The 23,652-nt window shown below is 46.9% G+C and overlaps 1 protein-coding gene and 1 long non-coding RNA gene across 3 annotated transcripts in view; one reads left to right on the top strand and one right to left on the bottom strand.

The window, feature by feature from the left end:
- LOC112474599 overlaps positions 1–2,692 on the bottom strand; it is an 8,729-nt gene extending 6,037 nt beyond the window's left edge. Inside the window, exon 1 of the long non-coding RNA XR_003044459.1 lies at positions 1,887–2,692. This is a non-coding gene — a long non-coding RNA (uncharacterized LOC112474599). The remainder of the gene's footprint in view (positions 1–1,886) is intronic.
- A 4,468-nt stretch (positions 2,693–7,160) lies between these two features.
- Positions 7,161–23,652, top strand: part of P2RY6 (pyrimidinergic receptor P2Y6) — a 39,931-nt gene continuing 23,439 nt past the window's right edge. For both annotated transcript variants that reach the window (XM_006926594.3, XM_006926595.3), the window contains exon 1: positions 7,161–7,282. The gene's annotated coding sequence lies outside the window, so the exon portion shown is untranslated. The remainder of the gene's footprint in view (positions 7,283–23,652) is intronic.

Consider the following 23,652-nt stretch of genomic DNA (forward strand, 5'->3'; position numbering starts at 1 on the left):
AAAAGCTAAAGGAATTTATCAGCACCAAGCCAGTATTACAGGAAATGTTGGAGAGACTTCTTTAAAAAGAAAAAACATGTGTCAAAAACATGAATAAAGAATGGTAATAACTGCATTCCTATCAACAAGTATCTCAAATAGAAAAGAATTAAGTGCTCCAACCAAACAATAGAGTGGCTGAATAGATAAGAAAAGAAGACCCCTACATATGCTGCCTACAAGAGACTCACTTCAGATTAAAAGACAAACAGAGACTAAAAAGAAGGGGATACAAAAAGATATTGCCTTAATGGACCTAAAGGGTATTGCGCCAGGTGAAGTAAGTCAGATAAAGACAAATATATAAATGATTTCACACACGTGCAGAGTCTAAAGAACAAAATAAACAACAGTAACAACAAAAATGGAAACAAACTCATAGATACAGAGAATATTTTGAGGGCTACTAGACAGGAGGGGGTTTGGGAGGATGGTGAAAAAGGGAGAAAGGATTAAGAAATACAAATGGATAGTTATAAAATAGTCATGAAGATATAAAATGTAGCATAAGGAAAAAAGTCAACAATGTTGTAAAAAACATGTAAGGGGGAAGAGGGGTACTAGATTTAGTGGGGTGATCACTTGAGCTCTAATCACTATGCTGTACAACTGAAACTAATATATTATTGTATGTCAACTGTAATTGAAAAAAATCTCATTGAATTGGTGATGTATTTATTTTCTATTTAATTTTCAAGTAAATAATACATTCGCTTGCTTCAAACAAAAAAAATATTGAAAAAATTTCATTGATTCTATTAAGTAACCACCATTCATGGTTTCTTTAACTTTTCAGATAACTGTATGCATATACAAGCTCTAAGAGCTGTGTGTTGTTTTTTCTTCCTTTTACACAAAAGCCTGCACACTTATACACATACTTCTAGCTTTTTTCTGCAGATTTTCTGAAGGCCTTTCCACACCAGTACATAAAAAGTTTACTTGTTCTGTTTACAGCCATAGTTTATTTAACCAGTTCCTTATAAATAGACATTTAGGTCAGTTCCAATCTTTGGATATTGACTTGTTGATTTCTTAAAGAGCTGAAATGAATGAAAATATCAGCTCTCTATTCATTACGAAGTTTAACAATTTAAAAAACAATAATGTCAGGCTGTACCTCGGAGTCAACAAGTCTGATTTAAAAAGGACAGGAATCTGTTGGTACCAAGTGAAAGATATGCCCCCTGATCTTGAGATTCAACTCTCCTGTTATTTGGCTTCTTGCTTCACTTGATTTTGTTACCCCTCAATCCCCCTGCAGCAGGCCGAGGACAATGAGTCTCCAGAGGTAGTTTAAGCAGCAGACCTCTGTGGAGGTCTCTGCTTTCCCACAGGCACTATGCTCCTACTAATGCACGTTAACTTCTAAATCAGGAGCAGCTCCAGTGGGCATGGTCTGATAGGAAGGAGCTGAGCTGAAAAGAGAAAGACCTAAATCTTGCCTCAGCAGTCCTGAGTTCTAGTTCTGGCTGACATTTCCTGGATATGTAAACTAAAGCAAGTCATGTAGTCTACCTGAGCCTCCCTTTCCTCATTTGTAAAATGGCAATAATCAGAGTATTTACTCAGACTCCATGTGCAAATGAAGCAGGATAATGCATGCAAAATACTTAGCATAATGCTGGCTCATAGCACACCTGAAATAAATGGTAGCCTGTTTTATTAGCAGAGCTTGCAAGGATAAACAGGACTCATTAAGAAGATATGGAAAGAAACATGTGTAAATAGTAGAATTTACAAGGTCTGAACCCTCAGAGCCAGCCATGGGAAGGAGGCCGGGCGAGGATGGCCAATCCAGTTTTGTAGTTAAGGAAACAGAGATCCAGAAATGGGCAATGACTTACCCACATTTCCCATCAATGTACATGGAGGCAGGCGAGGAATTCAAGCCCTGAGGAAGAGATGCCAGGGCAGAAATTCCTGGATCATGAATTTGTGAATTAACACTTGGTTGAGCAGCTGGAATGTGGTGGGAATGTGAAAGGGAAAACTCCTGGAAGCAGTGCCCCTATTTAGGACATGAGCCAGCCATGGCTGCTGGACTGACAGAGCAGACAGGAACAACATGAAACTCCTGGGCCTCAGGAAAGGGGTTGGAGAGTCCTGGGGTCATGGCTGGGGCTGAAAGAGCAGCATAACCTCAAGAGGAGGCAGCAGGCACATCGAGGCTGGAGGCTGACAGGAGCAAGGGAAATCTCAGGAGTCATTAGAAATTCCAGACATAGCTCGTCCAGCTATTGCTCTCACTGGACACCTGCCAGCTGCTGAGGTTTCTGAGGCCATAGGTCGAGGCTGGGACAGGGAGGAGAAGGAAGAGGAAGAGGAGGAAGCAAGTTTGCTGCCAGACATGGTTTAATGGAGGGTTCCATTAAACTCTCCTGGGGCCAGCTTTGAGCCTGCATTCCTCTCCCTCGCCCTCCCAAGCCCATCTTCCCTTGGCCTCAGTGACACTGGTCTGCTGCACATCTTACTGCTCTGGCTGCTCCTCCTCAGTCCCATCCCCAGTCATCTCTTCTTTCCTCCCTTAACTGATGGGTCCAGCCTAAACCCTTTTCTTTCTTTTTCTTCTCCCCTAAAGCAACCTCACCCACCCGGAAACCTAGACCAGGGATCCCCAACACCCAGGCCATGGACCAATACCAGTCCATGGCCTGTTAAGAACTGGGCTGCACAGCAGGAGGTGAGTGGCGGGTGAGCTAGGGAAGCTTCATCCGTATTTGCAGCCACTCCCCAGTGCTAGCATCACCACCTCAGCTCCACCTCAGATCATCAGGCATTAGATTCTCATAGGAGCACCGGTCCCTGGGTGCCAAAAAGTTGGGGACCACTGACCTAGAGAACTAAACATTAAGCTAGTAAGTTCCAAATCTGTATCTCCAACCCACTGCCAACTCTGGGTGATGAGATCTGATTTTTTTATTAAAGAGCTGCCAAGTTTCTCTGCCTTGCTATGGGCACAGGGATCAAACCACTGGGCTATGCTAATCAGAAAAGGCATTTCTAGGGGCTGAAGCGCAGGTGAGGCTCTGCATACCCCAGAGGGCCTGGGGACAGTGGATTGACCAGGCAAGAAAGGCTGAGGGCTGAGGGGAAAACACTGGCAGTCAGGGCCACAGCCAAACCCCCACTCGCCCAACTCTAACACATATTCCCCTCCTCCACCCATCTTGGGGAACCTGGGCTCAGCCTATTAGAAGTAACTGAAGTTCCTTTCCCCCTCTAGCTGCTGCTGGAGCAGGTTCCTGAACATTACCATCAGCACTCACTATTCCTTACGCCCCTATAGTTTCTCAGTGAGAGTTCTGGGACTCTGCCAAGGGGCTTTCTCAGATGTTTGGAGCACATTTGACCGGAAGTGCCAGAGGTTTGGGAACAAGTCTTTAACCAGTGATGGCTGGAATGATAGATAAATGCTTTGTGCTATCTCTTAGAAGTTCCCAATGGGGATGACCCCTAGTAATACTCTATTGACCACCCTTTTTCTTGTCTCACTTCCCCAGCCCCCTACTGATGCTTCCTAGGATCATCTCAGAAATTAACTACTTGCACCTGAATCCTTCTTTCAGGGTCAGCTTCTAGGGGAACCCAAACCAAGATACCTCTCTGTCTCCCTCACATTCACATCCAATCTGCCTAAGTCCTATTGAGTCTACTTTCTAAAAAGCCCCGCAACCCACCTTCTAGTCAGTTCCTCATTTATCCCCCTCCTTCATCCCCAACGCCTTGGCCACCACTTGCCTGACTACTGACCCAGCCTCATTACTGGTCCCTGCCTCCTCTTCTGGCCCTCCAGACAGCAGCCATGACAAGTGATCTAAGACACAACTCTGATTATGTCCCTTCCCTGTCTAACCCCTTCCATAGCTCCCGTCACCTTTAGGATAAATCAAGCTTCCCAACCTGTTATTCAAGGCTCTGCAAAACCTGGTTCCTGCCCCTCTTCAGCCTTGTCATGTCCCACTGTTTTCTTCACTGGACTCTCCAGTAGGCTTGAGCTTCACTAGTTTTCCAGAATCTACCATGTTCCCTCTCACTTCCAGGTCTTTGCATGCTGCCGCCCTCCCAGGAACACCATCCCCCAATTCTACTCAGAACTCTAGATCTTGAATACTTAGCTTAAGACACACTTGCACTCTGACCTTCTCTGTGCCCCTTGCCCCCAGGCTGAGCCAGGATCCCTCTAGGTCAGGACCCCTCTGGGCTCCTATGCCTCAGTGCATGTCTCTGTATCCCAAAGCCCATCCTGGTTTATCCTCTCTCCACACCAGATACTTCTTAAGGGCACTAGCCATGGACATTTCATCTTTGAATCTCTAGTGGCCCAACCATGCCTGGGCACATAGCAAGGATCAAAGAATAAATGAATGATAATAATAATTCTAAATCCCCAAAGAAACCTATATTCATGCCTTCATTTAGTTAGATATTTAGAGTGCTGTGCCAAGTGTGGGGAAAATAGGGCTGGTGAACAGTAGACACAGTGCCTGCCCTGTAAGAACATCTCTGCTGTTGAGGAAGAGATGTAAAGAGAGACAACATCGAGCTGGAGTGATGAGGTGTCAGAGGCCAACACTGGGGCCATGGGAGCCCAGAGGAGGCCCTGGGTTCTGTCAGCTGGGGAAGGAGACAGAGAAGGCTTCTGTGAAAAGGTGCTTCCTATCTGTGCTAGCCCTGCTCACCCTCTGTCTTTGCAGAGCGTGCAGGGGAGTTGGGAAGTCAAAAGAGAAACAAGGGCTATCAGTGTGTCCCCTGCAATCTCATCTCCTCCCTCCCCTCAGAGGTGACCTCTGCATTGTTTGTCATTCCCATTCATGTCCTCATATGCTTTCTACATGAGTTTAGTATTATTGTGAATGTTTTAAAATTTTTTTTCATAGTATTATACTGTATGTATCCTTCTGTATACTTTTTCCAGTCAAATTATGCTTGTGAGATTTAGTTTTGTTGCTGTGTGTTGCTCTGGTTTATTCATTTTTCTCTGTTGCATAGTATTCCACTATATAAATGTACAGCCAACCCTTATATCAGAACATAGACCATTCCTAGTAGCAAATGTGTGGATAATAAAAGCTCATATTATAGAATTTTAGTTGGGGAAAATAATATGTTCCCCACTCATCCGAAAACTTCAACTTATTTCCCACAAATATCATTAAAATCTTTAAAACTATTAATAATAACCAAGGATTTCTGCACAATGTAAAGCTATGTAGTCCAATATGGTATCTACTAGCCACATGAGGCTATTTAAGTTTAAATGTATATTAATTAAAAGTTAAAAATTCAGGTCCTCAGTTGCACTAGACACATTTCAAATGCTCAGTAGCCACACGGGTCTAGAGGCTATTGTATTGGACAGCAGATATAGAATATTTCCATCGCTGCAGAAAGTTCTAACGTATTTAAAACACAGATTACTTCATTATTTAACACTGCATGAGCTTTTTCTGTTCTTTCACACATAGAGCAGTTCTTGTATGTGATGTGATAGAGGAGGATGTGTGCCTGGCCAAGCTTACATTTTTTTCACAAAACCAGCCCTTTCAATGAGCTTTATTACTTCCGCATTTTCTTCTAATGTAAGGGCTTTTCTGAGCCTTTCGTGCTCATCTATTTTCTTCTCAGGCTTTCCCACTTTCTTAGAAGACATTTTTGCTTAATAATCAGGGGAAGATAGTAACAATTATGTACCAAATAAGTTTAAATGACATAAGCATGAGGCATGATCCTATCCTATCCAGAGAAGAGATGAGTTACGACTGCAGCTCAGTCCACATCCTTGTACCTTGTACCCAGATTCATGCTGTTACGCACCTACAGATTCTTCATGTCGAGTTTTCTACTAGTAGAATTTTTGCAAATCATTAGAACAAATACTGGGAGAGTAAGAGGTCAAATAGCAAGGGATACCTGAATAAAAATGTATTTTTCCATTTTCTTATTGACAGATATTTATTTAGTCCTCCACTTTTCCTTCTTAGCACTTACTGCAATGTGTAATTATGTATAATTATTTTTGACTATTTGTTTAACAGCTGTGTTCCCCACCAGATTATAAATTCCATGAGACCAGTGCTATCTGGACTTCTTGTTCACATGCATCCTCAGTGCCTAGCACAGAACCTGGCACATAGCCGTAACTCAATAACAGTTGAATAAAAGCTGCGATGGTAGCCAAAAGGAAAGGCCAGCTTGTCTGAGGGCTACAGGTCAGGGAAGGTTTCAGGGATGAGGGAATTGGAGGCTGCTCTCCATAGGAGATATTAAGAGACAAAAGAAGAGAGGGAAGGAGAGCGACAGGAAGAATGTTGACATCAATGCCAGCTATGTGCCAGGTACTGTCCCATCACACTATCCTGATACTCACCATACCATCTTCAGCATCACTCCCACCCCACCCCCATCTTTAGCTGTCCCACTAACTAGGTGACCTGGGGTAAAATAATCTCCCTGAACCCCAGTTTCTTAATCTGTAAAATGGATTTGTAACACCAAGCTCCTGGGATTGTTATGAGGATCAGGGAGTAGTGTATGGTATGGAAAGTGCCACCACCACATGCTGTAGGGGTACTTGGACACTGGAGTCAAACTGCCCGCGTTCAGATCTCAGTCTGCCATTTACTAGCTGTATGACCATGGACAAGTCACTTTAATCTCTCTATATCTCCGTTTCCCCGCCTGTAAAATGGGATTAAGAACACCTCTGGAATTGCTTTAGCGATTCAATGTTTTAAAACACCAAGCACAGTGCCTGGCACATAGTAGGTGTTCAAGAAATAACAGTATTATTAACCCTCCCTCTCTACCACCATCCTAGAACTGTAGAATGTCAGAGCCGGGAAAAGACCTGAGGAACCGCCACTTAAGCCACCAACCTCAATACAAACAGGGAAACCGAGGACAGGGAAGGGTAGGAATCGCCAGGGACCCTGGGCTGGAGTCCAGGGGGTCACAGGTCCCAGCCCAGAGCGCTGTCCTGACGCCTGTTTTTCCAGGGGCGGGCAGTCCAGCCGAGTCCTGCCTGCGCCAAACTCTCACGTGGGTTGAGGAGGCCTCCCGGCCACACCCCCTCCCGGCCACACCCCCTCCCCGCCCCTTTGCTCTCACAGCGCGCTGCGCTGGACGTGGGGGATGCTTGTAGCCAAAGCTGCAGCAGCCGCCTATGTTGCCCCTCAGTTTGTAGGTTCGCCTCCCAGCACCGGAGCAAGTGACGTCCCAGGCTCATTGCCAGACGACCCAGGTAAGCGCTAGGTGGGGCAAGGGGAATGAGGGTCAGTAGGTGAGGGACATGGCGGTACGAGGTACATCTGCCCACTCCAGGCTTGCGTTGCTGCCCCCGGGGGTGAGTCTGTGTTGTGTGATGTGGACAGTGTGTAAGAGGTTAATGTGGGCAACGTGTGTGCACCGGGTTGTATGCAGTTAGTGTGTGGTGTGTCCGTGGTGTGCCCAGTGTAACCAATGGATTGTGGTGTGTGTCACCATGCAAAAAGTGTGTGTGGTACTATCTATAGCACTGGGTGACTATGCCCAGGTAACCCAGGGGTTCCATGTGTGTGCTCATGGTGTGAGCACGCTGCCTGTCGGGAGCCCTGGCACGTTGGTGTGTACATGTGTGTTGCGCAAGGTGTGAGATGTGTGTTCTCTATGTGGCACATCCATGACCCTGAGCAGTGTGCTGAGCCAGGTAATGGAGGGGAGAAGCACTTGTGCAGCTGTTACCACTGACAGAACATCTTCCACGACCCCAGGATGGCTCTGACTTTTCCATCCAGCACCCCTAAGAGCTTGGTAGAGTGAAAACTCACCCCAGATCTGGGTAGAGGAAATGCAAATAGTCCCATGCTTGCTCGCTCACATGCGCACACACACAGCTTTTTTGAAGTCTCATATTTTATTCTTCAAAATTCATGTGGGTTTTGCATTACTCTCTGTAATATTCCTGCATTTGTTTTAATATAAAAATATTGTTCTGGTAAGTTACCATCCAGTAGTTGAGTCAAGGCTTGGTAATGAGCTGGGTTCATCCTGCAGTGGGAGCCTGTGCCACCTGTAGAGTAGAGTTCTTCTGTCTGTCCTCCCAGTTGGGATGACAGGACCTAGACCTGATGAGGGAGTGTGGCAGTGTCACTGGTATGTGGTTTTACTGTGTGTGCGTGTATGCAGCACAGTGTGTGGTGGGAAGCTGGAGCTGTGTAAGGCCATGTGTGCTGTGCATGAAGGAAGGGGTCACAGTGCTATGGGAGTGTGTCTTGCATGGGGACTGTGGTGGGGTCAGTCTGAGTCATTTACAGTGCAGGAACAGGGGAACTGGCTTCTGGGAAGGAGCCCTGGCCATCTATGAGGTTCTCACCTTTGCTCCACTGGCCAGGCAGGAAGAGGCTGCCAGATCCCAGGGGACCACAGGGAAGGGGAGGTTCCCATAGCAGATGACCACCTGGGACTGTCAAGGTGGTTGTGGTATCCAGGCTTAGTTTAAATCTCAGCTCTCTACATGGAGGACTTTGGGCAAAATCTCTCTGCGCATGAGTTTCTTCCTTTATAAAATGGAGACGTTAATTAGTGTTTGCCTTGTAGGGCTTATTATAAGGACTGAGGTCCTGGATATAAAGTGCTTGGCATAGTCTCTAGCACATAAAAACTCTTTATGGCTGCTGTAAAACTATGGTCCTGGCAATAAAACCATGATGATAATGATGGAGCCCCTCATAGGAGTGTGTCCTTGACCACTCAGGAACACTCGGTTCCCACAGAACCAATGATTTCCCATGAGCTAGGCAGGTAGAAATCTGAGAGCCCTCCATTTAAGTAGTCTGGGGGAGCCATTCCTATCCCAGGCCTTATCACTGTTGAACTGTCAATGACTATCTGACTTCTGGGAAGATGCAGTCTAAAATGGGAAGATGCCAAGTCTCTGACAAGGCCTGGATGGAGTGTGGGAGAGAGGCTGGGCGAGAAATGCAGGGGCAGCCGTGGGGCTTGGGTGGAAGCCTCTCTCTCCTGACAAACACCAGAGGAACATAAAAATGCTGGTCTGTGCCCTTGAGAGAGAGAGAGTGTGTGTGTGTGTGTGTGTGTGTGTTTGGGGACTGGCAGGGGCAGGGGCCGGGGTGCCTTCTGCCTGAAATCAGGAACGCCAAGAGGAGCAGGATCAGGGATGTTTGGTCCCCCAACCAAGGCAGGCTCTGGGAGCCGGAGGGAGGCTGTGAGGTCAGAATTAGGACAGATGGGTCTGAGCCAGGCTGAAGTGGACCAGGAGACCCCTCAGAATGAACTTCGTTTTGGGGGGAAAACATTTGCGTTGGCGGAGCAAGAGCCCTTGTTCCTGATGACTTCATCGAGTCAGTTTAGAGAAGGTGCCCAGAAGCCTCGGAGGATGAGGAGACATAAAAGGCAGTGTCGAGAGCTGTGGGAACATATTTAGGGAGGGAACCTAAATATATCCACTGTGGTGGCAGGGTGCTATGATGAGCTGGTGGCGAGGCTCAGTCCAGGGCAGAGGCAGACCCCTGTGCCCACTGTCCCCAGGCAAGGAGTGCTTTGGCCCAGAGGCCCTGAGAGCTGCTCCAGGAGATCTGGAGGACAGAGCCCTGCTGGGCAGCAGGAGGCCTGGCCTAGCCCCAAGTGGCAGGGTGACAAGGCCAGCTCTCTCTTCTCAGCTATCAGGGAGGTGGGACAGAGTGATGTTGACGTCACTTCTGGTCCCGATTTCCTTAAATCCACAATTCCAACTATAATTGTTTATTTTTCTACATCCCTTCTCCTAAGAGTCTATAATCTCAATTCAAACATTCTAAAAATCTGTAACCCAAACTCTAACTTTCTATACTCCAGCTCTAGCATTCCCTGATTCCAGTTTAAATGTTCAAGGATTCTGGCCCCAGCTTTAGCAGTCCAACACTTTCAAGCTTATAAACTACCAGGGAAGGTTTACTAGAGGTCACTTCTGCAGAATTATTTGAGAAGCCCCAGGAAAGGTCCCTCCACAGCCAGCCACAGCCATTGTCGCTCCTCTGGGGTGAGAGAAGTTTCCTGGTAAAATGGCCACACGTTCCCTGGGATGGATGGCAGTGAACCCAGAGGCCCCTCCTCATCTGGGCAGTGTAGGTGCTCAGAGCAGCTCATGGTTCTCAGGGGAGGGTGGCGCAGGAGTGGGAAAGGTTAGGATCCAGATTGTCCTTGGTCCCCTCAGGATAAGGGAATTGTGGGATCACTTGGTTTCTGGAGGGAATATGGAGAGAAAGAAGGGAGACGAAAAGAAATGGGGCTGAGGAAACCTCAAAAGCAAACCTCATTCTGAGAGACTCTCCGAACACCTAAGGTATTAGCACAAGCAGCACCATAAATGCACAGCCGTGTTAGAACTCAGCACGGACTGGGGAGTGGAGAGCTGATGGCCAATCCCAGTTTCAGCTGTGTGACTTCGGACAAGTCACCATCTCGCCTCACTTTACTCATCTGGCAAACTGGCACACAGGACTAAAATTCCCTGACTTCTCTTTCCTACCACCGAGGACATCAGCACTGTTGTGGAATGCCTGGTCCTTGGGCCAGTCTGTAAGCAATAGTCGAATGAACGAAGGGTGAATGCAAAATGAATGATCAGATGAAGAGATGTGGAAACATAGCATAAGGCACCATGATTGTAATCTCTCCTTTCCCCTCTTCCCCTCCCAGCCTCAGCTTACATGTGAGAAATTGACCTCAGAGCTAAATGAATTGGCGGCATGGGGTGGGGTTGGGGGAGTGCTTGTCCTCCAGAAGAAGCCAGGATTGGTGGAGAGTTTAAGAGATTGGGTGGAGGGTGGGACTTCCTAGATGTCACCCTTTGCCCTATAGCATTTGCACTGCCAGCCCTGCCCTGAGCCCTGGGTAACAGACCTGTGGATTCACAATGCTCTCTATGATTATTTCCCCATGATCACCCCCCACCTAGCCCTTGAGCTGATGATTGAAGGAAGGAACTGTAGCTTCAGGGGCTGCTGTGGTAAGCAGGAACCCCCAAGAGGTTGGTGGAAGAGTGGAAGCCAGAAGAGTCCCGAGCTCCCAGGCTGTGTGAGGCAGGGTGAGGATGAGGGTGGCTCATGTCCAAGCAGGTGTTGGCATGAATAAAGAGAGGGGCAGGTGGTACACATTTACCAGGCACCTACTGTGAGGCACTGCGCCCAGTCCTTATCTGGGTGCTCTCTATCCTCCAACCACCGTGGCAGGAGGGAGGGGTTTCTCCCTCCATTTCTCCTTCTTCCTCTTTTCCTTCATGGAGTTGTCAAGTCCCATTGAACTTTCCTCCCAAACATCTTTTCACTGGTCCCCTCGTATCCATCCCTGTGACTTTGGCCCAGCTCTGGAATCCTCATGGTCTCCCACCTGCAGCCCCATTCTTCACTCCTTTTTACTTCCACTGCTAGGAAACTCAGTAGCCATCTGAGTCCAGGTTTCTGCTACTGTTTTTTCTGTCCCGCCTCTAGTAGGACCTGTGGTATATATAGCTATTGTCTCAGTTCCTTTACGGATGGAGTTGTAAATTCTAAAGCAATCAACAAGTAAAATCTGGTATTTCCTAGATTCTCATGAGGAAGGCCACTAGCTCCTTGGGCTTTTTACTTTTCTTTATTTCCTCTCCCACCACACTGACCCCTACTCAGACATGGAGACACCGCTGCTGACTGAGTAGTGTATTGGTTCAAAGCATTGGGTTCAAATCCTGACTCTGCTACTACTAGCTGTGAGAAGCTTGGGCAAGTTACTTAACCACTCAGTGTGCCTCATGTTCCTATCTGTAATACGGGGATAATGATGGTATCTACCTTACAAGAGCGCGTGAGGATTAAATGAGATAATATAAGCACTGTGGTAAGCACTGTGTGTTTGCTGGTTATTATCCAAATGTGTCTTAGCCATCCTGGGAGGGCTGGCAGGAGGAGGGGCTGGCTCTATTTGGAACGTTCTGTACCAGTGTGCACATGAATCCCTGGGGTCTGAGGCAGTTGGTCGAGGTGGGACCTCAGAAAGCATTCCTGACACACTCTCAGAAAATGCCAGTGTTCCTGAGCAGGGTTTACACTTTAGTGTGAACTGTGAAGACAGGTCCGACTGTGGCTGGGATCCATTGCAGGGATCCAGAGGGGAATGGAAGGGCCTGGGACTGGTGCCCCCACCCTCCATCCTGAAGCTCTGAGGAGGCTGGACTCTGAGCTGAGTGTCTGAGACAAGGATGCTTTTCTTCACCAGTAGGTCACCAGCACTCTAAATAGCTCAATGGAGTAAATGAGTGAATGAACCAAAAATCTAGTGAAGTAAGGACTCTGAGGAGGTGGCTGTGCTCCCTCTGCCTAGGAATGGCCCTGTCTCCTCTAATACTCCACTTTCCCACATTCTACCTTTTGAGCTTCCAAATCCAGAGTGATTAATTAGCCTGAAGCCTCACTTTTAAGCTGGTGACAAACAGGGCTGGTGGCTGGCCAGGCAGGTCAGGGACCACACTTCCGAAAGGACCTTTACCTGCTTTCTTTGAGCATTCCGGGTAGGTCTTGTGTAGGATGGCTGGAGAGGATAAGCTAGACAAACCATCTGTGACCTTGGTAACCCTTTGGAGGAAGCTGAACAAGGGACTGGGCATTCGAGGACTCAGCTCTTCCGCTCCATCTCTTTCCTGGTTTTGAAAGTTCTTTGTGTGAAATCTGCTGCCGAGCTGCACAAGAGCCCTACTCATGCTGGGCCGCATGTGGGTGCACACTTATGTGGGTGCACGTATGCATGATGGGAATGGTGTGCTTCTGGATGTGGCAGGTGCCCGGACATATGCACGTCTGTGGACCTATGTGGGTTATATGGGTCTGTGTTGGGGTCTAGGTGTGCTGTACACACACCAGTGCTGTACACACACCAGGATTGCACCCACGGGCACGTGCTCTTTCCTCCTCTGCCAGGTCTCTGTGGGCCCTCTGTGCTTCCTCATGATGAGAAACAGCAGACCCCAGACTCTGGACAGAACAAGGTATCCAGGTTACAGAGAAGGAAAACCAAGGCACAGCAAGAGGAACCAGACTCCTTCTGTCTGAGGGACCACCAAGCAGCCTGCCTGCAAGCCTAAAGTAGGGACAGCTCCCTTCAGGATTTGATTTGAATCCCAGAGGTACCAAGTCTCTTCTCTCAGAATGGGACACATGGCCTCCTGTTTCAGACAGAGGGCTGAGGGTAGTGTTTCCCTCCTGGTTCCTGGAAGCAGCTAATGGGCAGTGGCCTTGGGTGCCCGGATGTGGGTGAGACCGTTCCTACCAGCCAGTGGCTCATAGAGACCTTTCTCAGCCCTTGACTCACATGGACAGGAATAGCTCCAATCTGCAGCTGGGGAAACCAAGATTCAGCAAGAGGTGAGGCCTACCGGGCAGTGGTCTGTGCTACACTGTGGACTCAGTCCAGAGCCTGGAGGGGCTACCCTGAAACCCAGCTAGCAGTGGCAGCTTGTGAGTGGGGCCTACAGAGGCTGGGTTCTAACGTCAGCCTGGCATAAGGTTGGTGAACATCATGCAACAAGCACATGTAGGGTGTAAACTGTAAAGTGTTTGACTATTGTAAGAGGCTGAGGAGTTCCTGCTGGTGACTAAGGGCAGAAGGATAACTGTGGAGGCGTTGGTGTTCACAGGTAGCAGTGGGTCTTAGGACCCCTGGAGGCAGGGCTTTGGCTTTGGGCACACACCCACCCCAACCTCTTATCCCCCTACCCCAGTGCCTATACCCAGGGCTGAGCTCAAAGGGCCTAAACCATAGTTAATCCTCAAGCCTTCCTCCTCCTCTTGTCTAGCTGCTTTTGTTCCTGAGGAAAATCAAGAACCCCACAACACTTCCATGGCGTCTGGGCCAGACTGGGATTTTGGCAACGACTGGAGTTTTACGGGCCCCCAGGAATAGGCATGCGTGTGCATATGGAGGCACCACAGGCAGAGGCACAGGCACAGCCAAATGCATGTGCAAACAAAAACATACAGACTCCGGGGCCACTCACACAGATACATGCATGTACCATACACACGTTGATACAATTCCAAACATGTGTGAGTACACGTGCACCTGCCAGGTCAGATCCACACATGGCTGACACCCCCCATGCAGACATGCATGTACCTGACATGCATGTAATTAAGTCTTCTCCCAGCCTGAGGGCCTGAGGTGAAGAATGGGTGACCCTCATAGTCACCGCAGGTCTGTGCCTTCTCCCTCTCCTGAAATAAGTTTCCCCAGGCCTCCCAACCTTGTCCCTTCCCATATCTCCCTCCTCACCTTCTCACCACAAGGACAGAGGAGGGGCCCTTCCTGTCAGCTGCCTGCCAGCTGGTTGGGAGCAGAGGTGGCTTTGTCTTTTCTGAAGAACTGGTTCTGTGGAATTTTCACTTATTTCCGGCCAAGAGTCAAGAGCTTTCTCTGGGAGCTGCCTCAGGACCCTGAAAGTGTGAAGAGGCTGGTTTTCAGATGGGCAGGGATGTTGAATCCCCATCACCTGGGTAGCTCCTAAATATTGCAAACTGCCTTCTTGCTAGTGTCTTGCTCATTCTTCATGACAGCCTGGAGATACAGGTACCTTCATTTCCTCCATTTTACAGACGAGAGAACCAAGGCTCAGAGAGGAATGGGCCTGCCTAAGGTCACACAGCGAGATGAGGCATAGTTGACCAAAACTCAAGTCTCCTGAGCTTGGGCTTGGGGGAAATAGTTTTAGTTTTCTAGGATAGGTGTCCCCAATCCCCAGGTTGTGGACCACTACCCGTCTGTGGCCTGTTAGGAACTGGGTTGCACAGCAGGAGGTGAGCGGCAGGTGAGTGAGCGAAGCTTCATCTGTATTTGCAGCTGCTCCCCAGTGCTCGCATCACCGCCTCAGCTCCACCTTAGGTCATCAGGCATTAGATCCTCACAAGAGTACTGGTCCCTGGTGCCAAAAAGGTTAGGGACCGTTGGGGTTTAGAGAATGAGAGCTGAAAGGGTGGGTCAGGCTGGGACCACCAAGTGAGCCCCATAGAGGAGCATCTCACACTCATTTACCAGGAGCTGGCTGAGGGCACAGGCAGCCCCATTACAGGCCAAAGCTCTGCTGTGCAGCTCAGCCCTTAGTCCACCCTTGTGGACATACCACAGGATAGAACAGGAAGGGGAACAAGGACACCTTTTCCTTGCTTGTGATCCAGGCAAGCCCTTACTCCTCTCTGGTCCCTAGGTCCTCTCTACAATGGAATATTGGGGTTGATTAGAGGATGTGCTTCCTCTCTGAACCTGCATAGGGGGATTCTGCAAGGCTGCGAGCAGAAAGCAAGCTCAGGGAGCTCCATGCTGAACCCTTGGTGGTTCTGAGCTGCAGCCTATATCCAGGAAGCCCCTGGCCTTGGCCCCTGGCCTGCTGCTGAGCTCTATCAAGGCAAGGCCTAACACAGAGTAGGGGCTCAGGGCCTGGGGTCTCCTCTAGGCTAGGCAGGAGATAGTGTTGTGGGGAGGGGACCCAGAAAATCCCCAAGGTACCTGTTCACCCTGTCTGAGATTTCAGCCCACTGGCTCTCTGCCCCTTCCCCTCCCTTATGTTTCTCTATAGCTCTTATCACTACTTGACTTGCTATATATTTACTCATTAACTAAAATAAATGAGTCTCCACTGTTAGAATGTAGGTGCTACAAGGGCAAAGACTTTGTTTTATGCTCTCAAGTGCCTTGAACGTTACCTACACAGAGTGGGTGCCCAATGAGTACCTGTGAAAAAGGAGAGGGAGGGAGGACTTATTTTATGAATGGGAGAGGATGCCCAGGTCTACCATTGGCCTGAGGCAGATCCACCCTAGCAAACTTCTCCCCATCAAGCCCAAGTTCAAGGATGGGCTGGAGCTGGGGAAGGGGATGGTGTCCAGGCTCAGTCTCCCTGCCCACCGAACTACTCTTGATCTGAGGAGCCATCCTCAGTCCCCAAGGGGAGGGATGGCGTCTGGACTCATGGAGTTAGAGCCGAAGACAATAGAGCCATCAATCTCAGGATCTCAGCCTCTCTTAAAGGACTTCCAGGCACTGCTGAGAAAATCAGGTTAATTCTCCCTCGAGGCAGCAAAGAGCAGGACCAAGCCTCTTTCCAGACTTGAGAAAGGCCAAGAGCAGGCTGAGGGGTGGGGTGGAAAGGAGGAGAAAAATGGTCACCTGGTAAGTACCAAGCCCTGGTCCTTAAATGTCATCTCACTCGATCCTCAGGGCTGATACCCACTCTGCAGGTGAGCACACTTAGGGTGAAGTGGCTGCTCACATCTGGGTAGGGGCTGAGTCAGCCTTGATGTTAGGGACTTGAGCTGGAATGTTCTTGGGATTCGAGTCCCAGCCCTGCTGCTTGCCATCTGTGGCAAGTTACTTCCCCTCCTTGGATTTCTCAGTTTCCTCATCCGAGGCCTTCTGGGACTTCTGTGAAACGGGCATGTGACAGTTTGTGGCATAGGAACTAGCTAGCAGTAGGGTCTGCTCTGGGAGTCCGAATTTGCTCCAACACGTCACAGACAAGCTCGGCGCTCACTAACTCCTGGGTGAGTGTTCTGGGTCAGTGCTGGGAGAACGCCTGAGTCCCCGCCTCAGCTCAGAGGTCCCTATTCAGTCCACTTGCAGCCCCTATGGCTCATTGTAGACTGGAGTGGGAGTGGGATTGGGAGCAGACTTGAGGTGGCGGGGGGTGGGAGGGGTCCTCCTCCCTTCCTCTGCCTGGTTCTGCCTGGAGCCTGTAGTCTGCACAGCGTGGAGGGGAGAGGAGGTGGAGACGCAGGTGCTGGGCTGGGCCACAGGGACGAGTGGAATAGTGGAGACAGGCCTGGGAGCCCTATCAGCCTGGTTTTGCGTCCTAAGTGGCACAGGATACTTTTCCTCTCTGGGCCTCAATTTCTTACTCTATAAAGTGGGGGTAGCAGTGATCTCCCTCTGAGTATTTGAAAACTAAGTGTTGTGTCCTGGTCAGGGTCCCTCGGGGAGGAGCTTGTGTTGGGAGAGGCTAGAATGCTTAGAAGACCGGATGAGAGTCCACAGAGGAGGCCTTAGGAAGCTCTGGCCTCTGCCATCCCAGCTACATCTCAAGACAACCTGGAGCTGACCACATGTGACTGGTGGGGAAAGTGTGTCCCCGAGTCCCGATGTGACTTTTTTAAAGGGGAACAAAGTAGGGTGAACTAGTGTATCTGGAGGAGATGAGGTGAAAGTTTTCTGGGGTTTCCACTGTCTTTCAACTCCTGCCAACACCGCCACAGGAGAAGAAAATGGAGGTAGCACAGCCCATGGGACGGGCTCTGGCCTCTTGATATCTGGGATTCACATCTCTTGCCAGTTCTAGAATGGGATCTAAGCCGATTCAGGGCCAGTCTCTCCACCCCTTGGTATTCAGTGAGGTGATAATTGAGAAAACTCTTTGCAAAATATAAAGTGCTGTGCCTCTAATGGTGCATTTGCATGTGTGTGCAAGCCCTTGGGTGTGTATGCACGAGTGAGAATGTGCAGCTTGTGAGTGTGCAATGTGTGTGAGTATGCACATTCCCTTGACTTGATGGGATAGAATAATTCCAAGCTGCCCAAGGCTCCTTGTTTGGCTGGGTCTTTCTCCTCTAAACTTCTCACAATTTTTCTTGTGTTCCCTCACTGTTTCTTAGTTTACCAGAAAGGGAGCAGGTCATGGTCCAGAAATTTATTTATTGTCTCTGAGCCTGCCCTCTCTCCTTTCCCTCTCTCCCTCACCCCATCCTGCGGCTGTCCCTGGAGTTCTGGCTTCCCGGCCCTCCCAGCATGACCCAGTCTGCAGGGCTGGCAGCTTGCCTGGCTCCTCCGTGCAGCTCACCTGCCACCCGCTTTTCCCTCCAAGGCTCTTCACTGGCTGCTCTCACATCAATGTCCCATTGACTCTGCAACACCCTAGCACCCCACCCCCAGAGATGCTCTTATTATTCCCATGTACAAGCAGGGAAATGATGGCTCAGTGAGTGGAAATGGCTTTCCCAGAGTTACCTAGCCAACTGGTGGCAGTGCTGGGGTTTTATCTCCTATTTAACTCCAAAAACTTTTTTCTTAACTGTTGTGGCCTACCTGTTAGGCATGTGCTAGCTGATTAGCTGAATGAATAAATGAACGAAAGAACAAATGAACAAATCACAAGGTCAGAAGTGAGCTAAAAGAGAAGGTTAAGTGATATTAATGATGGCTATCATTTATTAAGCACCTACTATGTGCTCAGTGCTTCATATAAAAGCAAATAAAGCCAAGATTATTGTTATCCCCATTTTGCAATTGAAGAGGCTGTGGTCAGAGAAGTTAAAGCATCTTGTCTGGTACGGGACCTAGGATTCTAATTCGTCCCCTTTAGAGGAGGGGTGAGTGGGCAGAGCCTGGCAACAAGTGCCCATTGCAGGCCAGTCAAGACTCTCAGGAAGCTGTGTCTACAGGGCCCTCCCCAGTGACACTTCTCCCCCACCCCTCCTGTCTTGGGGCCATTTCCCCATTTTTCTCTGAAATGGGTTTCTATTTCAGTCTAGGATGGGGATCTGCTGGCCCCGCTCTGACTCTTCCTCTGACAATCGGCATGTCTAGTAAGGACCAGTGCCCTGGCCTGAGCGTGTGGATGTGGAGGTGTCTTCTTGTTCCCCCTGACCCATCTCTATCATTAACAGCTCCCATGATAGGACACACCTGCTCCAGATGCAGTCATGGGTCTGTGGAGACTGCCTAGGGACCCAGGGATAAGTTGATCCAGCCCTCTGCTTAGAGAACTCATGGGCTGGGTGGGCTAAGTCTGTAGTAGTTGGAGCGGAGCCTGGCATCCTGGCTCAAAATGCAGAGCTTGTTTTCATGGCCTGGGACAGAGCTAGGGCTGTCCTGTAGCCCCAGGAGAGAGCTGACCTCTAGGAGTCAGATCTCAGCTCAGAGTGAAGGATGACACTGTCTCTGTCATTCCAGTGAGATGAGAACTAGCCATTCAGGTCAGCCTGAAGTTCCCTGAGTGCCTTCTGTTGGGGATGCAGTGGAGAGAACACACTGCACAAAGAAAAGAAATCAGATGTTGAAACCAGAGCTGGGTTTGAATCCAAGTGCCAGCATTTGCTGGCTGTGCGATCTCAGACAAGTTATTTAACTTCCTGAAACTTCAATTTCCCCATTTATAAAATAAGATAATAGGAGCTCATGAAGAGGATACCTAATGAGCTCATGAAGAGGATAAAATAAGAAAAGACACATAAAATTACTTGTAGGCTCTTAGGAAGTTTTAGTTCACTTCTCCCCTAATCTTGGAGAGCCCTTCATCTGAGGAAGGAGATATTCCTTTAGGCAGCAGCTAGACTGATGGTTGAGGAAAGAGACAAAACTTGTAAGATATTAAAACAAACCCTATAGACTCACCAACACTTGACATTATGGTGCACAGACTCGTTTTTCATGTCACAAAGGGGAAATAGAAGCACAGAGAGGCTGATGTTTGAGGCAGCTCGAAATGCCTCTGTTGTAAAAATTTGCTTGAATGAAGTGGATAATAGATTAAAATCTAAACAGTTCCCAGCTTAAGTCTCCTGACCAAGCCGGAAAACTCTCTGTCAGACTTCCAGAATCATTAGTGAGATTCACTGAGAACCTATTTTGTGCCAGGCCCACACTATGGATTTATCTTTACAATAACAGCGACGACCGTGAAAGGTTAATACTGTAACTCATGTTTAATAAGCAGGGAAACTGAGACTCAGAGCGTTACATAACTTGCTCTAAGTCATACAGCTAATTGAAGTAGAGAGAAGATTCAAAACCAGGACTGTCTGGGCCAATGACTCCCCTACTCCATGGGATACTTGTTCCATAAAAGATTTCAGGCCTCAGATCAGAAATACATAAAATTAAGTGGGAAAATATAAATGACAACCAAAAAAAAAAAAAAAGGAACAATTAAGAAAATGCAAATCAAAATTATAAACGATATCACTTTATACCCATTTAGGTTGGCTGTAATGAAAAAGACAGACAATAACAAGTATTGACAAGGCTGCGGAGAAATTGGAACTCTCACACATTGCTGGTGGGAATGTAAAATAGTGCAACCACTTTGGAAAACAGTTTTTCAGTTCCTCAGGAAATTAAATATAGAGCTACCACATGATCCAGCATATACCCCTCAAAATTGAAAACATACATCCACACAAAAACTTGTACACAAATGTTCATAGCAGTGTTATTCATAATAGCCCAAAAATGGAAACAACTCAAATATCCATAGATTGATGCCTAGATAACAAAAATGTGGCATATTCATACAATGGAATATTATTCAGCCATAAAATGAAATTCTGATCCATGTTACAACGTGGATAAACCTAGAAAACATTACACTAAGTGAAATAAGCCAGAAACAAAGTGGCACATATAATTCCATTTATATAAAATTTCCAAAATAGGCAAATCCACAAATACAGAAAGTAGATAAGTAGTTTCTACAAGAGAAAAGGAGAAAAGAAGGAGAAGTAACTGCTGATGGGAACAGGGCTTCTTTGTGGTGGTGAAAATGTTCTGAAATTAGTGGTGATGGTTGTATAGTCTTGTGAATATACTAAAACCCACTGAATTGTACACTTCTACAGTAGGTGAATTATATCTTAATTTAAAATAATACAGGAGCAGGAACATACAAGTTACATAGAAGGTTGAGACTAACTTTGACCTTAAGGTGGGAGAGCATGGACACTCAACCTTGAGCTTCCTGGCAGCGGAAACAAAAAGGAAGAAGCAAGAGCAGGAAAGTGCCAGCTCCTTAGGGAAACCAACTTTTCCGGGGCGTTAGGTCTAGAGGGCAAGATTCCCCCAAATCTGTGTTGGCTGACTATCATGCTGAATTGTCAAAAACACAAATTTCCTACATCCTCTGCCTGAGATTCTGACACAAGCAGCATCAAGAACTGTGAAGGGTCTGTGATTTTACCACACTTGCAAATTGGCCTGTTCATAGATGTTGGCAGAAGACATAAGACTCCTAGTTAGAGAGACAAAGAATTTTGTTCCTCACAGCAATAGTAGCAGGAAGAGTACCAGTATTAGCATTGGTTCCTTAAGACCTAATTCCCATGTGGCAATGCAAAGAAGGCCAAATAATACCTGCATATGCAATGGATTGAATTATGAGAAAGGAACCTGGACGTTGGGCAACTGGAATCTTTTATAATGGGCAGTAAACCTGCCTGACCTTTGCCTTGGAGCAAGACATTGCCTTTGTTAGACTAGACAATCAACAAACCTACCTTTTGCTCCAGAGGGAGACACTATCACTATCCTCCAAGGCTATTTGCTATGCAACATCCTTGAAAAGATGGTCTGGAACAAGGGCAGTTTGTTTCTGCTCAAGGCATGCAGAAATCTGAGAGACCCATGGAAAATTGTCTCCTGACATGTAGATGTAATTTAGGTCAAGGTTGTTTATGTTTGTATGTTTTATACTGTAGTAAAATATAACATAACATAAAATTTACCATTTTAGTTCTTTTTACAGTGGTATAATATATGTAACATAAAATAAGTGGTTTTAACTCACAACACATCTGATACCAAATGTGTGGTGTTTTTACCTGACGCCAACCAATTCTGACACCAACACTGAGAGGTAGCGCAGACCCCAGAGGTTAAGGGCTCAGTCCCATAAGGCTGCCCCTCTAATTCAAATGTCAGTTGCAAATCCTGGGCCTTCTGTACTTTTGACAAACCAGCTATGTATTGGGAGCTCTCACAATCCCCTCCTTAGGTTCAGTAATTTGCTAGAGCAGCTCACAGAACTCAGGAAAGCACTTTATTTTCTCCTACTGGATTGTTATAAACAATACAGCTCAAAAAGAGTCAAATGGAAGAGATGCACAAGGCAAGGTATGGGGCAAGGGCTGTGCACTGGAGCTTCCACACTCTCTCTGGGTACACCACCTCCCAGCGCTTGCATGCATTCACCAACCCGGGTGCTCTCTGAACCCTGATGTTTAGAGTGTTTAATGGAGGTTTCATTTTGTAGGCATGATTGATTAAGTCATTGTCCATTGGTGAATGAACTCAAACTCCAAGCCCTCCCCCTCCATGGAGATTATGGAGTAGAGCTGCAAGTTCCAAGACCAAATGAAGGTTTGGTCTTTCCGGCAACCAGTCCCATCCTGAAGTTATCTAGGGACCTGCCAAGAGTCAGCTCATTAGAACAAAAAATACTTTTATCACTCAGGAAATTCCAAGGGATTTAGGAGCTTGTGTCAGGACCAGAGGCAAATACAAATCATATATATCTTATTACACATAAAAGTTATCATTTTAACCCTTTCTTCTTTTTTCCCAGCTTTACTGAAATATAATAGACAGTTAGTTGCTCATATTTACATTGTACAATTTGATGAGTTTTTTTTCAATTATAGTTGGCATACAATAATATATTAGTTTCAGTTGTACAGCATAGTGATTAGAGCTCAAGTGATCACCCCACTAAATCTAGTACCCTTCTTCCCCCTTACATGTTTTTTACAACATTATTGACTTTTTTCCTTATGCTACACGTTATATCTCCATGACTATTTTGTAACTATGCATTTGTATTTCTTAATCCCTTCTCTCTTTTTCACCATCTTCCCAAACCCCCTCCTGTCTAGTAGCCCTCAAAATATTCTCTGTAGCTATGAGTTTGTTTCCATTTTTGTTGTTATCATTGTTTATTTTGTTCTTTAGACTCCCCACATGTGTGAAATAACGTGATATTTGTCTTTTCCTGACTTACTTCATTTAGTGCAATACCCTCTAAGTCCATCAATGCAATATCTTTTTCCATCCCCTTCCTTTTAGTTTGTGTGTGTTTTTTAATCTGAAGTGTGTCTCTCGTAGGCAGCATATGTGGAGGTCTTGTTTTCTTATCCATTCAGCCACTCTATTATTTGGTTGGAGCACTTAATTCTTTTCCATTTGAGGTAGTCATTGGTGGATATGTAGTTGTTACCATTTTTTATTCATGATTTTTTCATACATGTTTTTTCATCTTAAAGAAGTCTCTCCAACATTTCCTGTAATACTGGCTTGGTATCGATAAATTCCTTTAGCTTATTTTTTCATTTGGGAAGCTCTTTATCTGTCCTTCAACTCTAAATGATAGTTTTGCTGGGTAAAGTAATCTTGGTTGTAGATCCTGGGTCTTCATCACGATGAATATTTTGTGCCAAGCCCTTCTGTCCTGCAAAGTTTCTTTTGAGAAATCAGCTGCCAGTCTTATGGGTGCTCCCTTGTAGGTAACTAACTGCTTTTCTCTTGCTGCTTTTAAGATTCTCTCTTTGTATTTAATCTTTGGCATTTTAATTTTGATGTGTCTTGGTGTGGGCCTCTTTGGGTTCCTCTTTCTTGGGACTCTCTGAGCTTCCTGGGGTTGTATGTCAATTTCCTTCAATAGGTTAGGGAAGTTTTCTATCATTATTTCTTCAAATAGCTCAAGTTCTTGTTTCCCTTCAGGTACTCCTATGACCTGAATGTTTTTACATTTAATTTTGTCCCATAGGCTCCTTAAATTATTATCATAGTCTTGGCTTCTTTTTTTTTTTTTTTTTTTTTTTTTTTTCCCTTTTTTTTGGGTTTCCTTTGCTTTCC

This window comes from Pteropus alecto, unplaced genomic scaffold, assembly GCF_000325575.1.
Source record: "Pteropus alecto unplaced genomic scaffold, ASM32557v1 scaffold7, whole genome shotgun sequence".
Taxonomy (NCBI): domain Eukaryota; kingdom Metazoa; phylum Chordata; class Mammalia; order Chiroptera; family Pteropodidae; genus Pteropus; species Pteropus alecto.